Below are 19,037 nucleotides of genomic sequence, written 5' to 3' on the forward strand. Positions count from 1 at the left end.
ACTGTCTTAATTGGTAGCCAAGGACAGACAGGATAAAGCTTCAACAGGATTAAGACGAACTTTTTGAGCACCCCACAAATGGGGGAAAAGAACTTTCAGCAATTAGGAGATATGAGTTGTTCTTTTGTTACATGTGCTCTTGAGTCTACTTTCTCTGGGCTCTCTATGTACTTCTGGGAGAGTGTGGCATAGACTGTCAAGGCTTGTTTTGTTCAAATGTTCCCACTTTACCACTTTTTTTAAATATCTCTTTTAAAAAGCAACTTAGAGCTGACTGACTGTAAGATTCCAAACAGATAATCTTGGAAGGAAGCATAGCTTATAGCAGAGGTGGCTGGAGCTAATGGCATTAAGGAATTCTTGATCTCTTAGGGATATATCTAGAACCCAAAGGGGAAGATGTAGCCAAGCTCTATGTGTGTCATCTGTGGGAGTGACAGGGTAGAGATGATCAGGACTTACATAAGCTACAGAAATTGGGTTGATGAGCAGCAAATTGATAGGGAAGGTGGAAAGCCATTCCAACAGCTGTGACATCTTCTTTCACTACCTACTCTATGTAAATAGCTTGCCCAGGTGCTAGAGTAATAATTTTAAAAATCACAGAATTACCTCATACATCCAAATAATGCATACAAGATGTGCTTAAATAAATATGGAAGTTTATTTGTATCTCATAAAGAAAGAAGTTCTGTTGTGGCCAGATTTGAACTAAGAATGAGTCTTTCTGATTTCAGGCCCCACACTGTCTCCACTGCATCACCTAATTGCCCCTTAAGTATATACCCAAAGTAAGGCCATTACATATCATCAGGGTTCTAGGTATACTGCTGAGAGTGTAGGAATGTCTTTTCTTGTGTTACAGCTAATAAACCTTCACCAGTAAGCTCCCCAAACTGACTGATAATCAATCACTCAGCCAGACAACTAGCTTTTTGAAAGAATTATTTACCTAGATGGCTAATTAAAATAGTTGGTATAAAACATTCCCTATAAAGGCTATGATACACTCTCCCACACATACAGAGTCCAAGGAAAAAGATTCTGCACAGAGATCAAGGAGGTGGGAAATTCTTCAAAAAGATAATGGATCTGGGGGCAGCTAGGTGGCGAACTGGATAGAGTTCTTGACACTTGACACTTACTAGCTGTGTGACCCTGGGCAAGTCACTTAACTCCACTGCCTAGCAAAAAACAAAACAACAAAAAAAGATATTAGATTTGGTAATTTAGAAATTACCAGTAACTGCTAAAAGCAATTTCAAAAAAATCATTGAAGTGGGAGCCTTAAAGAGATAATAGAAAATGAAAAGGGTAGACAATTTTTTTCAAAAGTTCAGCAGTAAAGGGCAGTAGAGATATGTAATGATAACTGAATGGAGGATCAAAGACAAGAGAAAGTTGAGAGGTTTTTTTTTAGGATTGGAGGAAATCTGCATATATTTTAAGTAGATGGTCATCCTTCTGTATTCATAGACATGGAAGAAATAGTGGAAAATTATGACATTTTATGAGGTCCTTCAGAACTTATCTTATCTTTTCATAGAATCACAGAATCTCACAGCTGGAAGAGGCCCCAGCAGACATCCAGGCTATCCCCTTTCTGACCAAGAATCCCTTCTACATTAAATCTGAGATATGGGTATCTAAGTCTTTTAAATTAATTATATCAGATGATAGGGTCATAGATTTAGACCTGGAAAGAACTTTAGAGGCCATCAAATCCAACACCATCATTTCATGGATAAAGAAATGTAAATAAAGAAGTAAAGGGATTTGCCTAGGGTTACACAGCAAGTAAGTATATGAGGTGAGATTTGAGCCCAGCTCTTCCTGCCTCAAAGTCCAGTGACTTTTCCACCATGGATCTACTCTGGTGCCTTTCATTTTGCCTTTTTTTTTAGAGGCAATTGGGGTTAAGTGACTTGCCCAGGGTCACACAGCTAGTAAGTGTCAAGTGTTTCGTCTGAGGCCGAATTTGAACTCAGGTCCTCCTGACTTCAGGGTCAGTGCTCTGTCCACTGCACCACTTAACTGCCCCTTCATTATGCCTTAATACCCAAGATCATAACTTGTATTTCAGTTGCTAACAATCATTAGAGAGCTGTGAAGGTAAAAAATAAAATACAACATAAGTAAGAGTTTGGAGGTATATTTGTAAACCCACCTAAGGGACCATAGTTCAGTCTTTAAAATGATGAGGACCCTGGAGTCTTTGGTCCATTGATGTAGCCAGATGCTTACAGTTTCATAACTCCCACTGCCTGACTTCTAAAATAGAACAGACCTCTAAAGGCAATTACTGAGGTGGTTCTGACCCTTGGAGCAATTGATTTTCTTGTAAATAAGCAGCTGTTAGTCCCAGTTAACCTGCTCTGATGAAAATCAATGCAAGTTCAGTACAAGTATTAAATAAATACACTAAGATGAAGCAGTGAAATAGACCAGAGCTGCCTAATATCTGTGGTGAGTTCCTTTCTTAGTGGCTGACTGATCAGGGAACTGCTAACTCTGAAATTAATTTTAAGACCATATAAAATTGCTAATCCTTTGCTACTAAGCAGGAACCAAATATTTTCCTAGTTAACATTGTATAAAAGTTTTCCCAACCCTGCCCAGGAATCATTGACTTTATCAGTGGAAGCTCCAGTAAGCAGTGGGGGAGGTCTTTGGCTAATGATAGGGTGATTATTCCTTGCCTCTTCTTTCTAAGTCCTCCCTTATGCTTCAGGTAAGGCAGGTGCCTAGCTTCAGCTGGTCTCTGGGGCATAGAGAACAAGCCTTCCTGAAACTTTGTGCTCTGATGTTCATCCCCAGCAAACATTGCTCTGTTCTTAGATCAGCCTTTTCCTTGGCAAATTAGAAGGACTGATTAATATTTTTGGCAGCCTATTCCTTCTACTAAATATGCAGATCACTTTCTTTTCCCACTCACATTCAGAGAGTCTCAGAGCTGAAAGAAACCTAAGGGATTGTCCAATCCAATCCATCTCTGGACAAGATTCCTCTCTACAACAGCTGAGATGTTGATACTGAGCCAGAATGCCTCCATTTATTGGGTTCCCTCTCTCCTCCTCAATTTCCATGGTCCTTTTATATATATTATATATGTGTGTACATATGCATGCATATATATACACATGTTTTCCTTTTATCCAGCTAAAACTTTTCTCTTTACAATTTCAGTTGATTGTAATTGTGTTCTCTAGGATTGAGCCAAGAAAGTGTTACTGACAACTCCTCAAATACTTGGATACAGCTATTATGAACCTGAGAAGATTTATCTTTTCTAAGTTTGTCATAGAGGCAATCCCTTCTGTGACTCAAAAGGGCTCAGGGTAGCTACTTGGCACCTAACCATGCATTTATGTACTGGGCTTATTGTTGGGGAAACCTGACTTCTCAATAGGAGCAGTAGGCCTCACAGTTCTGACATTGCTTCACCAGCGCCATCCTCAGATCCTCTGGGGATAGTTCTATTGCCTCTAATCTAAGGTTTCTGCCAAAAATGGGAAAATAAAGAGTAGGTTCCCATATCTCCTTGACCAGCCCATCATTTTCTGGTCATGCATTTCTCTAATGTCACCATTTATATTGTGCCTTCATAATCCCTTCTATGTTCTTCATTTCCAACTAGCTCATGCTATTAGACTCTACCATGCCTCCAAGAAATCTTTGTTTCAGGAAACTCATCCTACAAGATTTCATCAGCTTTGTCACTGATTCCTCTCTAGTACTCTCAGTACCATTTGCCCTTCTGACTGGAAGTCCAGAAAGCAAAGTAATGAACTCCTTCCAAAGCCTCCATTTAAAGAGTGCTGCCAGAACAGTCATCACTTCATTTTCCACCAGCTTGTACTCCTTGGACTCTACCATAGGGTACACTGGCCACCCCCAATCTTTTCAGGTTCTTTTTGTGTGTAGTGTTTCTCTGTTAGACTATAGGTCTTTGAGGGCAATGACTTTTTTCATATTTGTATCCTCAGTGCTTACCATATTCCTGGCATATAGTAGATGCTTAATAAATAATTATTGATTGAATGTTAAGTGTTTCACTTTGCTGAGTATACTATAAAGTATTTTTCAATTAAAATTTTCAATTAATTTTAATTAAAACTAAATGGAATAATTAGACCTATAATTCTAACTACAACATAGATTATTTAACTCTTACTTTTTTTCCTTTTGTGTGCAGTCTTAGATTGTAAACTCTTTGAGGGCTGGAATTCTCTTTTTTAAAAATTTGTATTCCCAGCACTTAGCACAGGACCTGGCACAGATTCGACCCTTAATAAATGTTTATTGAGTTCAATTACTGGCAAATTCAAATGGTCTTATCACCAGTCAAGAACCTAAGCCCTATTTTTCTGATTATGCTCTTACTTTTTTTCCTCCTGTTTCTATCATGGCATGGAATAGCAAATGCTGATTCAATTGAAAGTCTTAGGAAATATTTAGTCTCACAATGTCACTAAAAATGTGGTTGAGGGGGGAAATTTTTAATATTTTCATATTATTTGAAGTTCTGTGCTTTTTCAGGTTCTTTTCACCTTAAGCAGGGTGGAGTGGCAAGAGTTGTAAAAAGCTGATCTGTCTAAGATATGGCCAGTTAGAAGCAGTCAGCTAATAGAAGCATCAGCCAGATGATGCCTGATTGGTCAGATAGATGACTTTATTGGCCAAGAGCTCCAGTGACTATTAGCATCTTTCTTTAGTACCACTTACAGCTGAAGACTGGGGAAGTTTTCATAAGGACTTATTCTCTGCTGCCACCTCTAGCATGAGGAAAAAAAGCAGAGGCAGAAGCTTCCCAGCTGCTTTGAAGGTAGAGCTGTTGTAGTGAGCTGCTTTCTAATTGGACAGGGTAGCGTCTGGGTGAATGAATTATTGGCTAGGCTGGGCTTTATAAATCAGAGAACCAGTTTGGTGGGATTTGCAGTTCTATGGTTTAAGAGACCTGCTATTCACATTGAGATAGGGAGATATGTGTGTGTGTGTGTGTGTATATATATACATATATACACACACACATACATACATATATATATGTATATATATACACAGAGAGAGAGAGAGAGAGAGATAAAGTTTTTTATTTAGAGATTACTATAGCAAGACACTACATTATAAGGGAATTCAAACATAATCCAGTGATAAAAGACATATGCCTACCCAAAAGCACCACACTACGTAAAATCAGCAATAAAAACCTCAGAGCTTATAGAGAAAATGGGGCAAAATGGTAAAAAACTTCACCAGTGATCCATTAAAAATAAAAGCTAGGAACCTAATAAAATAGCAGCACTGCTTTATTCATATTAAAAGATTAAGACATACATAAATGCTAAAATAAAAAGTTGCCCGGTCTGGGCTGCCTGACCTATGCCTTCAGGCTGGGTATGGAAGCATGAGTCTTGTAGAGGGGTGGTGGTGGGAACCAGCTCTTCTCTACTTGAAGCTCCTACTACACTAGAAGATATGCAGTAAATATGGCCATATATCTTGACAAAGTCTGAAGTTTGTTCCTGAAATGCTGGTCAGAAGAGTTGCAGTTTATATTGTGAAGTGGTATAGAGTTTAAGAGTTCTCTAATTATATTTTTCTGAAGAAATCAAGTATAGCAAACTAATTTTGAACTATTCTCAAAATATTCCCTGATATATCAATCAAGTTGGAATAATTTTGCATTTTGAAACATTACAGCAGAACTAACTGTACAAGAGAATCTGTACCCTCAAAGAATTTATATTATAATGGAAAAATAAATTAATAAATCAATGTTTATAAAGTGCCCACTAGGTGCCACACACTGTGCTAAGTAGTGGGAATATAAAATATAATACACAAAAGAAAGCTGAAAAGAGAACTGGAAGAGTTCAGAAATAGCCTTCCTGAAGCCTGGTCATGATTCACCTAAAGAAGACCAGAACATGGTATCCCTATCTTAAGGATAGACCTAGAGTTTACTCAATCCTCTGGTTGCCGGAGTAATTCAGGTTCAGGCCATTGTCACTCAAAATTATGCAGAATTATCCTTAAGGATTCTGTAACTGTTGATTTATAAATATTATGAAATGGTGGATACTATGCAATATATCACTAAAGGCTACAAAACTTTAGTATCTAGCCAGATACCCAGAAAGATGATTATACAACTAAAATTATACATCAGGACTCATTTATAAACTAGCACATAGTATTACATTGATTCATAACATTTAAGAAAAATATTTTAATAGATACCACTTTACCAAATACCAAATACCAAATCTTACCAAATTTCCAAATACCATGGAAGGAAAAAGCTTTCAAAATATATAATCCTACTAACCATATCATCTTTGTGATCCTGTCTGCTACTGAAGTTGTCCCAAATGTATTATCAGTGAGCCTTCAGAAGATGACCTTATTTGCCAATACTTTGATTTAGTTACAAAAACAGTTATTTTATCTACTCTAGCAATAGTCTGAAGAACATGAAATATAAAATAATAACCAGATAGTGACTTCCCCAACAACATTTCTACCTAAAATCCATTAAGAATAGATTAGAAAAAGGAGATTAGATAATAATATTTAGGAATGTAAGAAATAATAGTAATATTTTGGAAAATTTTTGTCTATAGCATGCTAAATTATTTCCCCAAACCTGAGAAATAAATATCATCAAAAATGTTTCCAAAACTGCATTTTATTCAATAAAAATTTTTTGCATCTCTGGCGACAAGTAATTAACAATAGGAGAAATATTGCAATCTTTCAGAAAGGCCTTTGTTCTGACCAGTTAATCTATAAATCAACAACTATTCTTATTGAGCACTTACTATGTGTGCAGCATTATTTTAGATATTGTGAAAGACTTGGGGGAGGAGAGGTGGGCAGAAAAAAAGGCTAGCAAGACCTTGAAATAGTAGAACAGAAGGAAAAAAAAAGCTATGCAAGCTCTGTCTCTTGAGCTATTTTGAAATGGATTAGCTAACTGACTTTGAGGATCTGGGCTAGATTTAGGCAAATTATACAATGGTGCCTAAATGCCTGAAGCAGTTATTTATTAGTCCTATACAACAATTTTGTCCCCCATCTTCAACTATATGTGCTTTCTTTATCCTTTTCTTTCTTTTTTTTTTCTTTTTCTCATTCCTCCTTTTTTCCCCCTCCTATCCTTTTGTTTTCTTTCTGTTTTCTAGCCAAATAGAAGTGGATTTGGAATCAAAGGACCAGGGTTCAAATCCCATCTCTATTGCTTGCTAACTGCTTGACCTTGGGCAAGTCATTTAACCTTAGTTAAATGGGCCTCTGTTCCCTCACATCTAAAATGAGAGGAGGTTAGATCAGACAATATCAAAGATTTCCTCCAACTCTAAATTCTAGTCATATGATCTTCTCTTCTTTGTTTTAGGCATACATCTTTGTCATCCAAAGGCACTTAGAGGAATTTTTTAAATTCTTCTAGTGTCACTAAGCATTGAAAATGTTCAGTGAGACCTCATCTAGACATTTCAGTTGACCAGAGACAAAAGAATCAGATGAGCACTTTTGATGCCTTTCAACTCCACAATTCTATGTACAAAAGGGAGCTGCAAAAATTGGTGGTGGGAGCAATGAGGGGGAATAGGAGCATTTCAAGTGTTTATAGAACACTAAGTCTAAATCCAATTTAAATCTAAATTTAAGTCTATATGTTGAAATGGAGTGTTTGCCACTAAAAGAATGATCATAAAATATTTCCCCATATACTTAACATTTCTTATCCTATTGCAATTCCTTTTACTCTCTAAATTCCATGCTATTTAATAAGGCTCCAGTTAGTCACTGCTTATTCATTTTCAGAGTCATACATTGTTGATCCTCATCTAATACCACAACTGAAAGGTCATTGTAAAATGATCTTTCCTTTAGATATTCCTTTAGATTTCCTCTTTCCTTTAGACCTTCCATTCAACCATTATAGGAAATTGCTTCAAAGAACTTTCGTTCCTCTGGAATTCTCAAATTTTCAGGTGGTATGATCCAGAAATGTGTCACAATTAAAATTCCCACTGCTTATCTAAAGTGTTAAATATATCCACCATAGCCCCCACCCTGGCTGAGATCTCTTTCTGCAAACTTTCATTTGCAATGGGATCACAATGAGTCATTTCTACCCCAGACCTAATGATAGATGCTAACAAAGATGAAGATATATGAGTGGCATTTGAGGTTTAAGGCTTTTAATATAATGATTCAACCTTCAAATAATTTTTATTCTGGGAAAAAGGAAAGCACACTTATTTAAAATTGATGGAAACTTTTTTTTAGTCCATTGTTTATAAATTTGTTGAGAGTAATATAATTAAGATGGAAAGTATGTACCAAGAAAGTAAAGTCACCCAAATTCTCATTATATAGTACAATGTCCTCTAGTCCCAAAAGGAGATTGTTATTTTGATTCCATAATTAAAATCAACTGTCATTATTTAAGATTTGTTTTTCTTCTGTGTTTTTTTTTCCTTCATTTATCAAAATCAACTATAAGCTCTTTGAGGGTGAGTTTTGTTGTCTTCATTTGGGGAGTATCTTTGTGTTTGGTTATTTAGAGAAACACCTCCAATAGGGGAAATAATTTAAACTAGGAGTGGGGAACCTGTAGTCTCAAGGCCGCATGTGGCCCTCAAGTATGGCGCTTTGACTGAATCCAAACTTTACAGAACAAATTCCCTTAAAAAAAGATTTGTTCTGTAAAACTTGGACTCAGTCTACAGGCTACAGCCAAGGACCTAGAAGGCCACATGTGACCTCAAGGCCACAGATTCCCCATCCCTGGTTTAAATCTTTGCTAAACATTTGGGTAGTGGTAGTTTTTTAGACCATCTTCCTAGCCAAGAGCTGCATGATAAGTAGGGAGAGTGGGGGGGGGGGAGGGGGACTAGCTAGTTCTACACCAGAGGCCTTGAGTTGGAGGAGTTGGAAGCTGGCCGATGTTGGTTTTAACAGAATTAGCAAGAGCCCAGCAGCGGAGAAGCTATTTCTCTTCCCAGGCCATAAGGGAGTCTCATATATGGGAGTCATATAAAGATTGTTCCATATATTCACCTATTGGCAGTGTAGGAAACTTCCAGCAGGGCAGGTGGCAAGTAAGGAATGTGAAAGAACTGAATTGTTTCTCTCCAACTCCTATTCCCTATCCAGTTACTTATTCATTAACAAGCATTGCTTTGCAATTTGTCTTATGATCGAAGCTGTTTCCTTTATATTCACTCTTATGCTTTCTCTCCATAATAGTGTGACCAACATGGACATTTGTATTTCCTTGTGCCCCCTTGTTGTTTTGGTGAGCTAGTTGTAGGAATTTTAGCTACACAAAACACTGAGTGGGGAGTTCTTCCTAATTCTAGGCTGGCAAAATCAATCCTTAGTCCATTGTTAAATAATCTCCTAACTGTGGAGCATACATTCTGAGCCATTCATCCCTTATTTTCCTCATAATATTGGAGCTCCCCAAAGCAGAATTTTAAAAGAAAACTCCAGGCTATTCCTTAGATGAAAAGAGCCTAATTTACATGGTTTTTATGACACCTAGTGGTCAGATTCATATCCTTAGCACCTATCACATATTAGTTGAATTAAATTGTTCCATATTGTCAGATTGGGAAAAATTGCAAAGTAATTTCTCTGTTACATTTCCTTCCCTTTTTAGCTTATTTTCTCCAGTTCTCTCATGCTGTCAGGTGTCCTATACAAGAAAGGAAAGGGAATGATAAAATGATTCACATTCAAGTGATAGAGACAATGTTTTACTCACCCCTGAAGGTAACAGAAGCTTCAGTAGGGAACTAACAGGGACTATGACTATTATTACTATGTCTTTAAGAGGCAATAGACTCTTGGGAGAGAGAGGAAGTTTACCTGCTGGAGAAACTATTATTTCTTGGCGGGAGAGAGACTGTTTGAGGACCTAGAGAAAGGACTAAGAGAAGTTGTTTCCCAAGAGATTGAGTTTAACTTTTATACTGTGGAGAAGCTATCTTAAAGATAATTCTTGGAAGGCTTTAAATGCCATCCTGGGAGAGCTGAATGTTGAGACTGTGTCCCCAGAGTTAAAGAAAAGTTAACTGTTGTAGTTTGCAACATCTTTAATTGTATAAATTATATACTTGTTTTGTTGAAAGAAAGGGAAAGAGACAGAGACAGAGAAAGACAAATAAAAGAAAGCTTACTGAAAGATATACTCTAGTTTATTTAATAAAATGAGGTGAGAGCTCATAGATAATTGCTTACTTAATGAATGTTCATTTCTATTAATTTATGAGGAAACCAGCATGGGCGTAGGATATCTTGAATTAAAAAGTAGAGGTTTTGTGTAGTTGTTGAAAAATGTAGTGTACCACATAGTTTACATGACTGGATGAAGGTTACTGGAGCGCATCTTTATCTCCTAAAACCTGTTACTGCCTTTGCATTTTAAAGGAAAAAGCAATAAGTCTCTGATAATGGAATTTGAGGTACTGTGGCAGCTGGAAGGGGGCTATTTTTGGATGGGAACACTTCTCTTCACCCCTAAATTTACAACAAATAAACAGTCTATTTGTTATCCAAGAACCAGTCTGGCTCATTATGGAAGAGGACTAGAGGGCTGTGGTAGACAGGTAGTGAATTTTTTCAGTCATGGCAAGGAGTAAAGAACATCTAAGCAGAAGAGGTGTTGGGATTTGTCTGAATGGAGGAAGAACCCATGGTGAGGAAATCACAGATCATATTGGCATATTGAAGTAAATTACTGACTATCTATAAATCTGGTCTGGTCTTATTGGGGCAAAACCATTTACTACAATTAACAATAGATTTCGCTATTATACAAACAATGTTCTTCATTGATTGGGTGAAAATAAATTTTCTTTTTCTGTGTGTTCCTAAATTTCTAAAAATTCGCCAAATCACTGAATTTAGGTTTTTTTGTCTACCTTAGACAAAACTAACAAAGGAATCAGAGTAGGCTCAGTAGCTCAAATTTATATTCTTATTTCATGGAAAAATCCTAGAAAGCTGCTCTTGCCCTTCTTTCTTCCTCTTCTTCCTCCTCTTCCTTTTCTTCTTTCACTTTTCCTTCTTTTACTATAATCCCTTTTGTAAAAGCTAATTGATGGAACTGGTTAATTAATATTGAGGATCATGACTTGGGAGTAACAATACTAGAAACTCCAACAGCTGAGTATACCCTGCCTAGAACCTCAAGGGAATGAATTAGCTGCTCTCTGTGGACCCAATGCTAGTGGGATTTCAAAGGGGGTGTTACAAGAGATTTACATCTGGAGAAGTCCATCTTATCCATCTCCTTCATTCTATAGGTGATGAAATTGAGACCCATAGAAGTGAAATGACTGACCCAAGATTATGAACTTAGTTTAGGTTTAAGAGTGAAGCAAAATGAGGCACTCACAGTCCATCTAATATTTAACAAAAAGAAGTTTACTTAACTGAAGCAGGAGGATATTTAGTTAGACTACCATTTTGATTCAGCTGAATACAGTTCCCCTGCCTCTGAGTTGGCCATGCATGGTACTCCATTGGTCAAGTATCTGGGAACATGAAACTCTGCAAGGCTTTTGGTGCTAGGACCAGGAAGTGATGTCAATAGATTCTGAATAAATTAAATCTCAAGGATGGTTCCAATACCTTTTTAAAGAAAATAACTAGCCCAGCTCATACTGGGGAAGACTTTGCTAGATACTCTTCCTACCATACTCCTCTCTTTGGTGACAAAGTTCTAAGAGTTCATCTAGGGGGAAAAAAACTCTCTACCACTTAAATGGTTTTAAGGCTGGTAATCCTGACCTTGGAGATATGGAAAATAAAAACTTAGCACAAGTAACACTGGAGATATAAAAACTGAATCAGAAATATTGCAAAATTAAACTAAAAGAAAATAAATGATAGAATTTTTCCCCTAAGAATGACCAAATAATGAAAGAATACAGGCAAGAAATCTCAGGCTTAACCTCCTTTCTTTGGAAGGATCAAGGGCTGAATCTAAAAAATCTGCTACATGTAGTAACTGATACTGAATTTTCACAATGGGTCTCCTGATGTAAAGAGGTGACCATGATCAGGAGTAGCAATAAGAACATTAGGTGTACGGTGAGGACAAGGATACTGTCTGCTTAGTCACCAATTCTCATACTGTATCAGGGTCCGCTGATGTAAAGTAGCAAAAGATTAGCCTAAAGATTACTAACACCCTCAAATAGGAAAAAAAAAACTATACAAATTTAACTAACAATAGTTTACTGGAGTTATTTTTAGGATATAATTTTTTTTATTTTTTTAAAGTTTTTATTAATTTATTTTGATTTATTAACAATCACTTCCATAAGCTTTTGAGTTATAGATTGTCTCTCCCTCCCTCCTCACCTCCCTCCCCAAGATGGCATGTAATCTGATGTAGGCTTTACATATACATTCCTATTAAACATATTTTCGCATTAGTCGTGTTGTAAAGAAGAATTAGAACCGGTGGGGTGGAACCAATATGGCAGAGTAAAAGCAGTGACTTGCTTGAGTTCTCTCTCAAACCCCTCCAAATACCTGTAAAAAATGGCTCTAAAATTCTAAAGCAGCAGAACCCACAAAAAGGCAGAGTGAAACAAATTTCCAGCCTAAGACAGGTTGATCAGATGGTTGAACAGAAAGATATATTGTGCTGGGTGGGGAGAGGAATGCAGTTTATGGGCATGCAGGCAAAACAAGCCTTAATGAATCTGGAGCAGGCCTCAGAGGCCTGAATCATGGGAAGCTATAGCAGTTTCCAGATTTCTCAACCCATGAATGCCAAAGACAACTTAGAAGGTCAGTAGGAAAAGTCTGTGACTGTGGTGAGAGACATGCTCGGTCCCAACCTTAGTCCGCCAGTGTGGTGCTGGGGCAGTGGCTGCTTCCAGAGCTTCTGGCCCACAGACTGAGGGGGAATCAAGTGACTGGTCAGAAGGGAATCACAGAGATCCCCTTGCTGTTGCTGATGCAGGATTCGCTTGCTTTGCCCATGCTTGGATCTGGGTCACAGTACTGGGTGGCAATCCTGGGGAGAGGAGGAGCACTGGTGTGGTAGAACTTGTAGTGGTGGTGGAAAGGAAAGCCTCTTCACAGTTCCAAGGCAGAAAAGAGTGCTTGTGGTCACTCATAGACCAGAGCGCAGGCCAGGAAAGGAGTAAACACTTTGCCCCTTATCATACCAACTTGGAAGAACTGAAAATTTACACATCCCTAGAAGTATCTCTGAAAACAGTTACACAAAACCCATAAGCTTGGGACAGTACATTCTCCACATTGGAAGCAGAGCACTACCTTAACAAAGAGTTCATAATTCAAGTACTTGGTGGGGATCATGAGCAAACTGCGCAAAAATAAGTCAGACCATAGAATCTTTCCTTGGTGACAAAGAAGATGGAAACATACAAACAGAAGAAAACAACAAAGTCAAAACTTCCACATCCAAAACCTCCAAGAAAAATATGAATTGGTCACAGGCCATGGAAGAGCTCAAAAAGGATTTTGAGAAGCAAGTATGAGAAATAGAGGAAAAACTGGAAAGAGAAATGAGAATGATGCAAGAAAATCATGAAAAACAAGTCAACAGCCTGCTAAAGGAGACCCCCCCCAAAAACTAAAGAAAATAATACCTTAAAAAATAGGTAACCCGAATGTTAAAAGAGGTTCAAAAAATCAATGAGAAAAATGTCCTAAAAAGCAAAATTGGCCAAATAGAAAAGGAAGTCCAAAAGCTTACTGAAGAAAATACTTCCTTAAAAATTAGAATGGAACAATTGGAAGTTAGTAACTTTATGAGAAATCAAGACACTGTAAAACAAATCCAAAAGAATGAAAAATTAGAAAACAATGTGAAATATTTCATTGGAAAAACAACTGACCTGGAAAATAGATCCAGGAGAGAGAATTTAAAAATTATTGGACTATCTGAAAGCCATGATCAATAAAAGAGCCTAGACATCATCTTTCAAGAAATTATCCAGGAAAACAGCCCTGATATTTTAGAACCAGAGGGCAAAATAGAAATTGAAAGAATCCACCAATCACCTCCTGAAAGAGATCCCCAAAGGAAAACTCCTAGGAATATTGCAGCCAAATTCCAGAGTTCCCAGGTCAAGGGAAAAATATTGCAAGCAGCCAGAAAGAAACAATTCAAATATTGTGGAACCACAATTAGGCTAGCACAAGATTTAGCAGCTCCTATGTTAAGGGACCAGAGGGCTTGGAATATAATATTCTGTAGGGCAAAGGAGATAGGATTACAACCAAGAATCACCTACCCAGCAAAACTGAGTATAATTCTTCAGAGGAAAAAATAGACATTAAGTGAAGTAGAGGACTTTCAAGCATTCTTGATGAAAAGACCAGAGCTGAATTGAAAATTTGATTTTCAAATACAAGACTCAAGTGAAACATGAAGAGGTAAACAGGAAAGAGAAACTCATAAGAGACTTATTAAGGTTGAACTGTTTACATTCCTGCATGGGAAGATGATATTTGTAACTCATGAGACCTTTGTCAATATTAGAGTAGTTGGAGGGAAAAAATTATATGTATGTAGATAGAGATACATAGATAAATAGATAGATAGATAGATAGATAGATAGATAGATAGATAGATAGATAGATAGATAGATAGATAGATAGAGGGCGCAGGGTGAGTTGAAGATGAAGGGGTGATATCTGGAGAATAAAATTAAGTGGTGAGAGAGGATTATATTGGGAGAAGGAGAAAGGGAGAAGTAGAATGGGGTAAATTATTTCACATAAAACAGACAAGAAAAGGCTTGTACAGCGGAGAGGAACCGGGGGAAAGTGAGAGGAAATGAGTGAATCTTATTCTCATTGGATTTGGCTTAAGGAGGGAATAACATACACAATGCAGTATGGAAATCTGTCTTACCCTACAGGAAAATAGGGGCAGGGGAAGGGGACAAGAGAACAGGAGGATGATAGAGGGGAGGGCAGATTGGGGGAGGAGGTAATCAGAAGCAAACACTTCTAAGGAGGGACAGGGTCAAAAGAGAGAATAGAATAAATGGAGGGCAGAATAGGATGAAGGGAAATACAGTTAGTTCTTCACAACATGACTACTATGCAAGTGTTCTGCATGTCTACATATGTACAACCTGTATCAAGTTGCTTGCCTTCTCAGTGAGGGTGGATGGGGAGAGAGGGAGGGTGAAAATTTCAAACCCAAAGTTTTAAAAACTGATGTTAAAAAAAATTGTTTTCACATGCAACTGGGAAATAATATATACAGGTAATGGGGTATAGAAATCTATCCTGCCCTACAGGAAAATTGAAGAGGAAGGGGATAAGAGAATGGGGGGAGAGATAGAAGGGAGGGCAAATTAGGGGAAGGGGTATTCAGAATGCATGCCATCTTGGGGTGGGGGCAGGGACAAGATGGGGAGAAAATTTGGAACTCAAAATCTTGTGGAAGTGAATGTTGAAACCTAAAAATAAATAAATTAATTAAAAAAGAAGAAGAATTAGAACTAATTGGAGGAACCACAAGAAAGAGGAAACAAAACAAAACAGAAGGAAAAAATGGCAAATAGTATGCTTCGGTCTGCATTCAAACTCTATAGTTCTTTCTTTGGATGTGGATAGCATTTTCCATCATGATACTTGGGGATGTCTTAGATCCTTGCATTGCTGAGAAGGGCTAAGTCTATCAAAGTTAGTCATCACACAACATGGTTGTTACTATGTACAACGTTCTCGTGGTTTTGCTCACTTCATTCAGCATCAGTCCATACAAGTCTTTCCAGTTTTTTCTAAAGTCCTCCTGCTCATCATTTCTTACAGCACAGTAGTATTCCATTACCTTCATATACCACAACTTGTTTAGCCATTCCCCAATTGATGGGCATCCCCTCAATTTCCAATTCTTGGCCACCACAAAAAGAGCTGCTATAAATATTTTTGTACATGTGGATCCTTTTCCCATTTTTATGATCTCTTTTGGATACAGCCCTAGAAGTGCAGTTGCTGGGTCAAAGGGTATGCACATTTTTATAGCCTTTTGGGCATAGTTCCAAATTGTTCTCCAAAATGGTTAGATCATTTCGCAAGTTCTCCAACAATGCATTAGTGTTTAATTTTTCCCACATTTTCTCCAACAAGATCATTTACCTGTTTTGTCATGTTGGCCAGTCTGATAGGTGTGATGTGGTACCCCAGAGTAGTTTTGATTTACATTTCTCTAATCAATAATGAATTAGAGCATTTTTTTCATATGACTATAGATGACTTTAATTTCTTCACCTGAGAACTGCCTGTTCATATCCTTTGACCATTTCTCAATTGGGGAATGACTTGTATTCTTATAAATTTGATTTAGTTCAAGGTATAATTTTTTTTTTTTAGGCAATTGGGTTTTTTTTTTTTTTTTAGGTAATTTCCCAGGGTCACACAACTAGTAAGTGTCAAGTGTTTGGTCTGAGGCTGAATTTGAACTCAGGTCCTCCTGACTTTAGGGCCTGCCCTCTATCCACTGCGCCACCTAGCTACCCCCTCTTTTTCTTTTTTTAGGCAATTGAGGTTAAGTGATTTGCCCAGGGTTACCCAGCTAGTAAGTGTCTGAGGTCAGATTTGAACTCAGGTCGTCCTGAATCCAGGACTGATGCTCTATCCACTGTGCCATCTAGCTGCCCCGTTAGGGTATGATTCTTAAAGGTTGTATTCACAATGGTTTATGGTTGCTAAATGACTGCAGAGAGCTTATTCTCCAAGGCTCTAATAAGCAGCCACTATTTACCAGAGGCATCACTAGAAACATGGAGGCCAAGCAGGGCTCATCTTCTTCTGCATTGCCCATTGCCCAATTCAAGGATCATTTTGTACTAAAATTGCCGACCGTTCCAATCTGTGAACCGGGGCTGACCAGGCCTGTTTCTAGGTAGTTTAGGTTTGCATTTAGAATGAAAGGAGAAACTAGTAGTTATTATTGTTCATCTAATAGTTAACAAAGGAACATTTACCTAGCCTTAGCAACAGAGTTAGTGAAGGATGTCCATGTAGATTCAGAAGAGCACAGCTCCCCTTCCTCTGTGTCACCTATGTTCTTCATTTGGCCAAACATCAGATAGGAGCTACAGCTCCTCATGGCTCTTGATTGTGAGGTGATTAGACAATGCTATCAACATCCTAAGCCTTTAGTCCTCTGAGTCCACAGGAAATTTTTAATGCCTCTTAAAGAAAAAAAATCTAGCAGAGCATGCATGGTAGGTGACTCTGGTAGCTATTCCTTTTACCTGACCAACCCCATTTCACTACATTGACAAGTGGGAATTTAGAATGATAAAAAGTTTAGAATGATTATTTTAATGATCTGGGTTCAAACTATTTCTTAGAAAACTGGAATTCTTTAGGAAAATGTTAAGATTGTATGGAATATATTATACAAGTATACCCTAGGGCCCAGTGGTGGGGAACCTTCAGGCTATAGATATATTTTGTAAAATTATTGATTTTTTTACATTAAATTCACATGCAAATATAATTTTTATCTAAAGTTCATTGGCATTTATTCTCAAGTACAATTAAAGATCATAACTGAAATGGTTATAAAAGAAAACTTTTGACTCTATTTTACTCTACAAAATGAAGATACCAAAGTTGACATTTTTTGTTTTATAAAAGTTAAGAAAGAAATTGTATTTGATATAATTTCTTTGCAAATGAGAGATATCTTGCCTATAATGGCAGGATAATTATAAAATATTTCTTTCTCATAGACATTTTTTTAGAATAAAATCATGGTTAGTTCTTTCCCTTCTTCTTCATAAAAAGGAAAACCTAACCAGTCTCAAGATGGAAAGCAGTGTTCCTCTAACATAGCAGTAAATGCATGTGATCTACATCTCCCTATTAGGAAATCAAATTACTATATTTTCCACAAAGAAAGAAATTTTGATGTTTCCCTCTGTTGCATTTTGAGAATTTGGCCTAGTTTCATGAAAAGGAGGTAGAGCTTTCCCTTCTTGAATCTGAACAAGTATCATGACTCACTGGATTTTTCATGCAATTTCAGATGTTAGTGAATAGTTCTGATAATTACCAATTTTCTAAATTTATTACAAAATGATTCTTCATAAATAGCAAACTGTGATATTCTCTACATCTGTGCCCATTTTCTGTAAATACATTCCTTTTCCTTTTGGAGAGCAATTGATTTTAGTGGAAACAATGGTTTCTGATTACTGTGGCCTCACCCAACCCTTCATCCCAAATCAAATGCAATAATGCAAGAACCAAAAAAAGTGATTTTGCCATATCAAAGAGCAAGACAAACCAATAACAACTAGGCTAGCATTTAAATAATGCAATTATATGTGGCATAGCTAATGTCTATGAAATACCTAATGCCCATTAATGATATGAAAATAAATCTTGACTCTTTTGTTACCTGATTTTTGCTTCTCTTAACAAATGGGTTTTCTTTGTGTTAAAAGCCATTAGCTCAGTCAATTAGAATGGTATTTATTTGGTGGGCCAGACAATGTGATAAAATTTGTTTGTGTTTCATTTTATGATCCCAAGGCTAACTTTATTACTATTTAAATGGTTATTAAAACTCAAATATAAACAAATAAATTGACTATCTATTACGTAGAAATACCAACTCAGGAAGAAGCATATTAATTTATTGATATTTGATGAATACAAGCTATTAAGTATACAGGGGAGATTAGAGAAGTACTAAAAGTCCTACTAATGCACAAAACATTCTCCACTGACCTTCCTGGAAAGCTAAAATTCCCAATATTAGCAACAGTCTTTTAGGTTGGAACATTGCCTCTAAGAAGGAGCTATTAAATGCAAATATGTTACCTAGAAGAAGTATCAGTATAAAAGGATTAAAGTCCATTGACATATCCTCAGAGACTATAGTCTTGAGAGGATTTGACATGTATCAAATTCATTTCAATTTAAAAATATTTATAATCTGAGTACTTTGTTCATGGAAAGCAATCATTCAACAAGTGTTGATTAAACATTTACCTGTT

Source organism: Vombatus ursinus, unplaced genomic scaffold, assembly GCF_900497805.2.
Source record: "Vombatus ursinus unplaced genomic scaffold, bare-nosed wombat genome assembly UNPS02014798.1, whole genome shotgun sequence".
Taxonomy (NCBI): Eukaryota; Metazoa; Chordata; class Mammalia; order Diprotodontia; family Vombatidae; genus Vombatus; species Vombatus ursinus.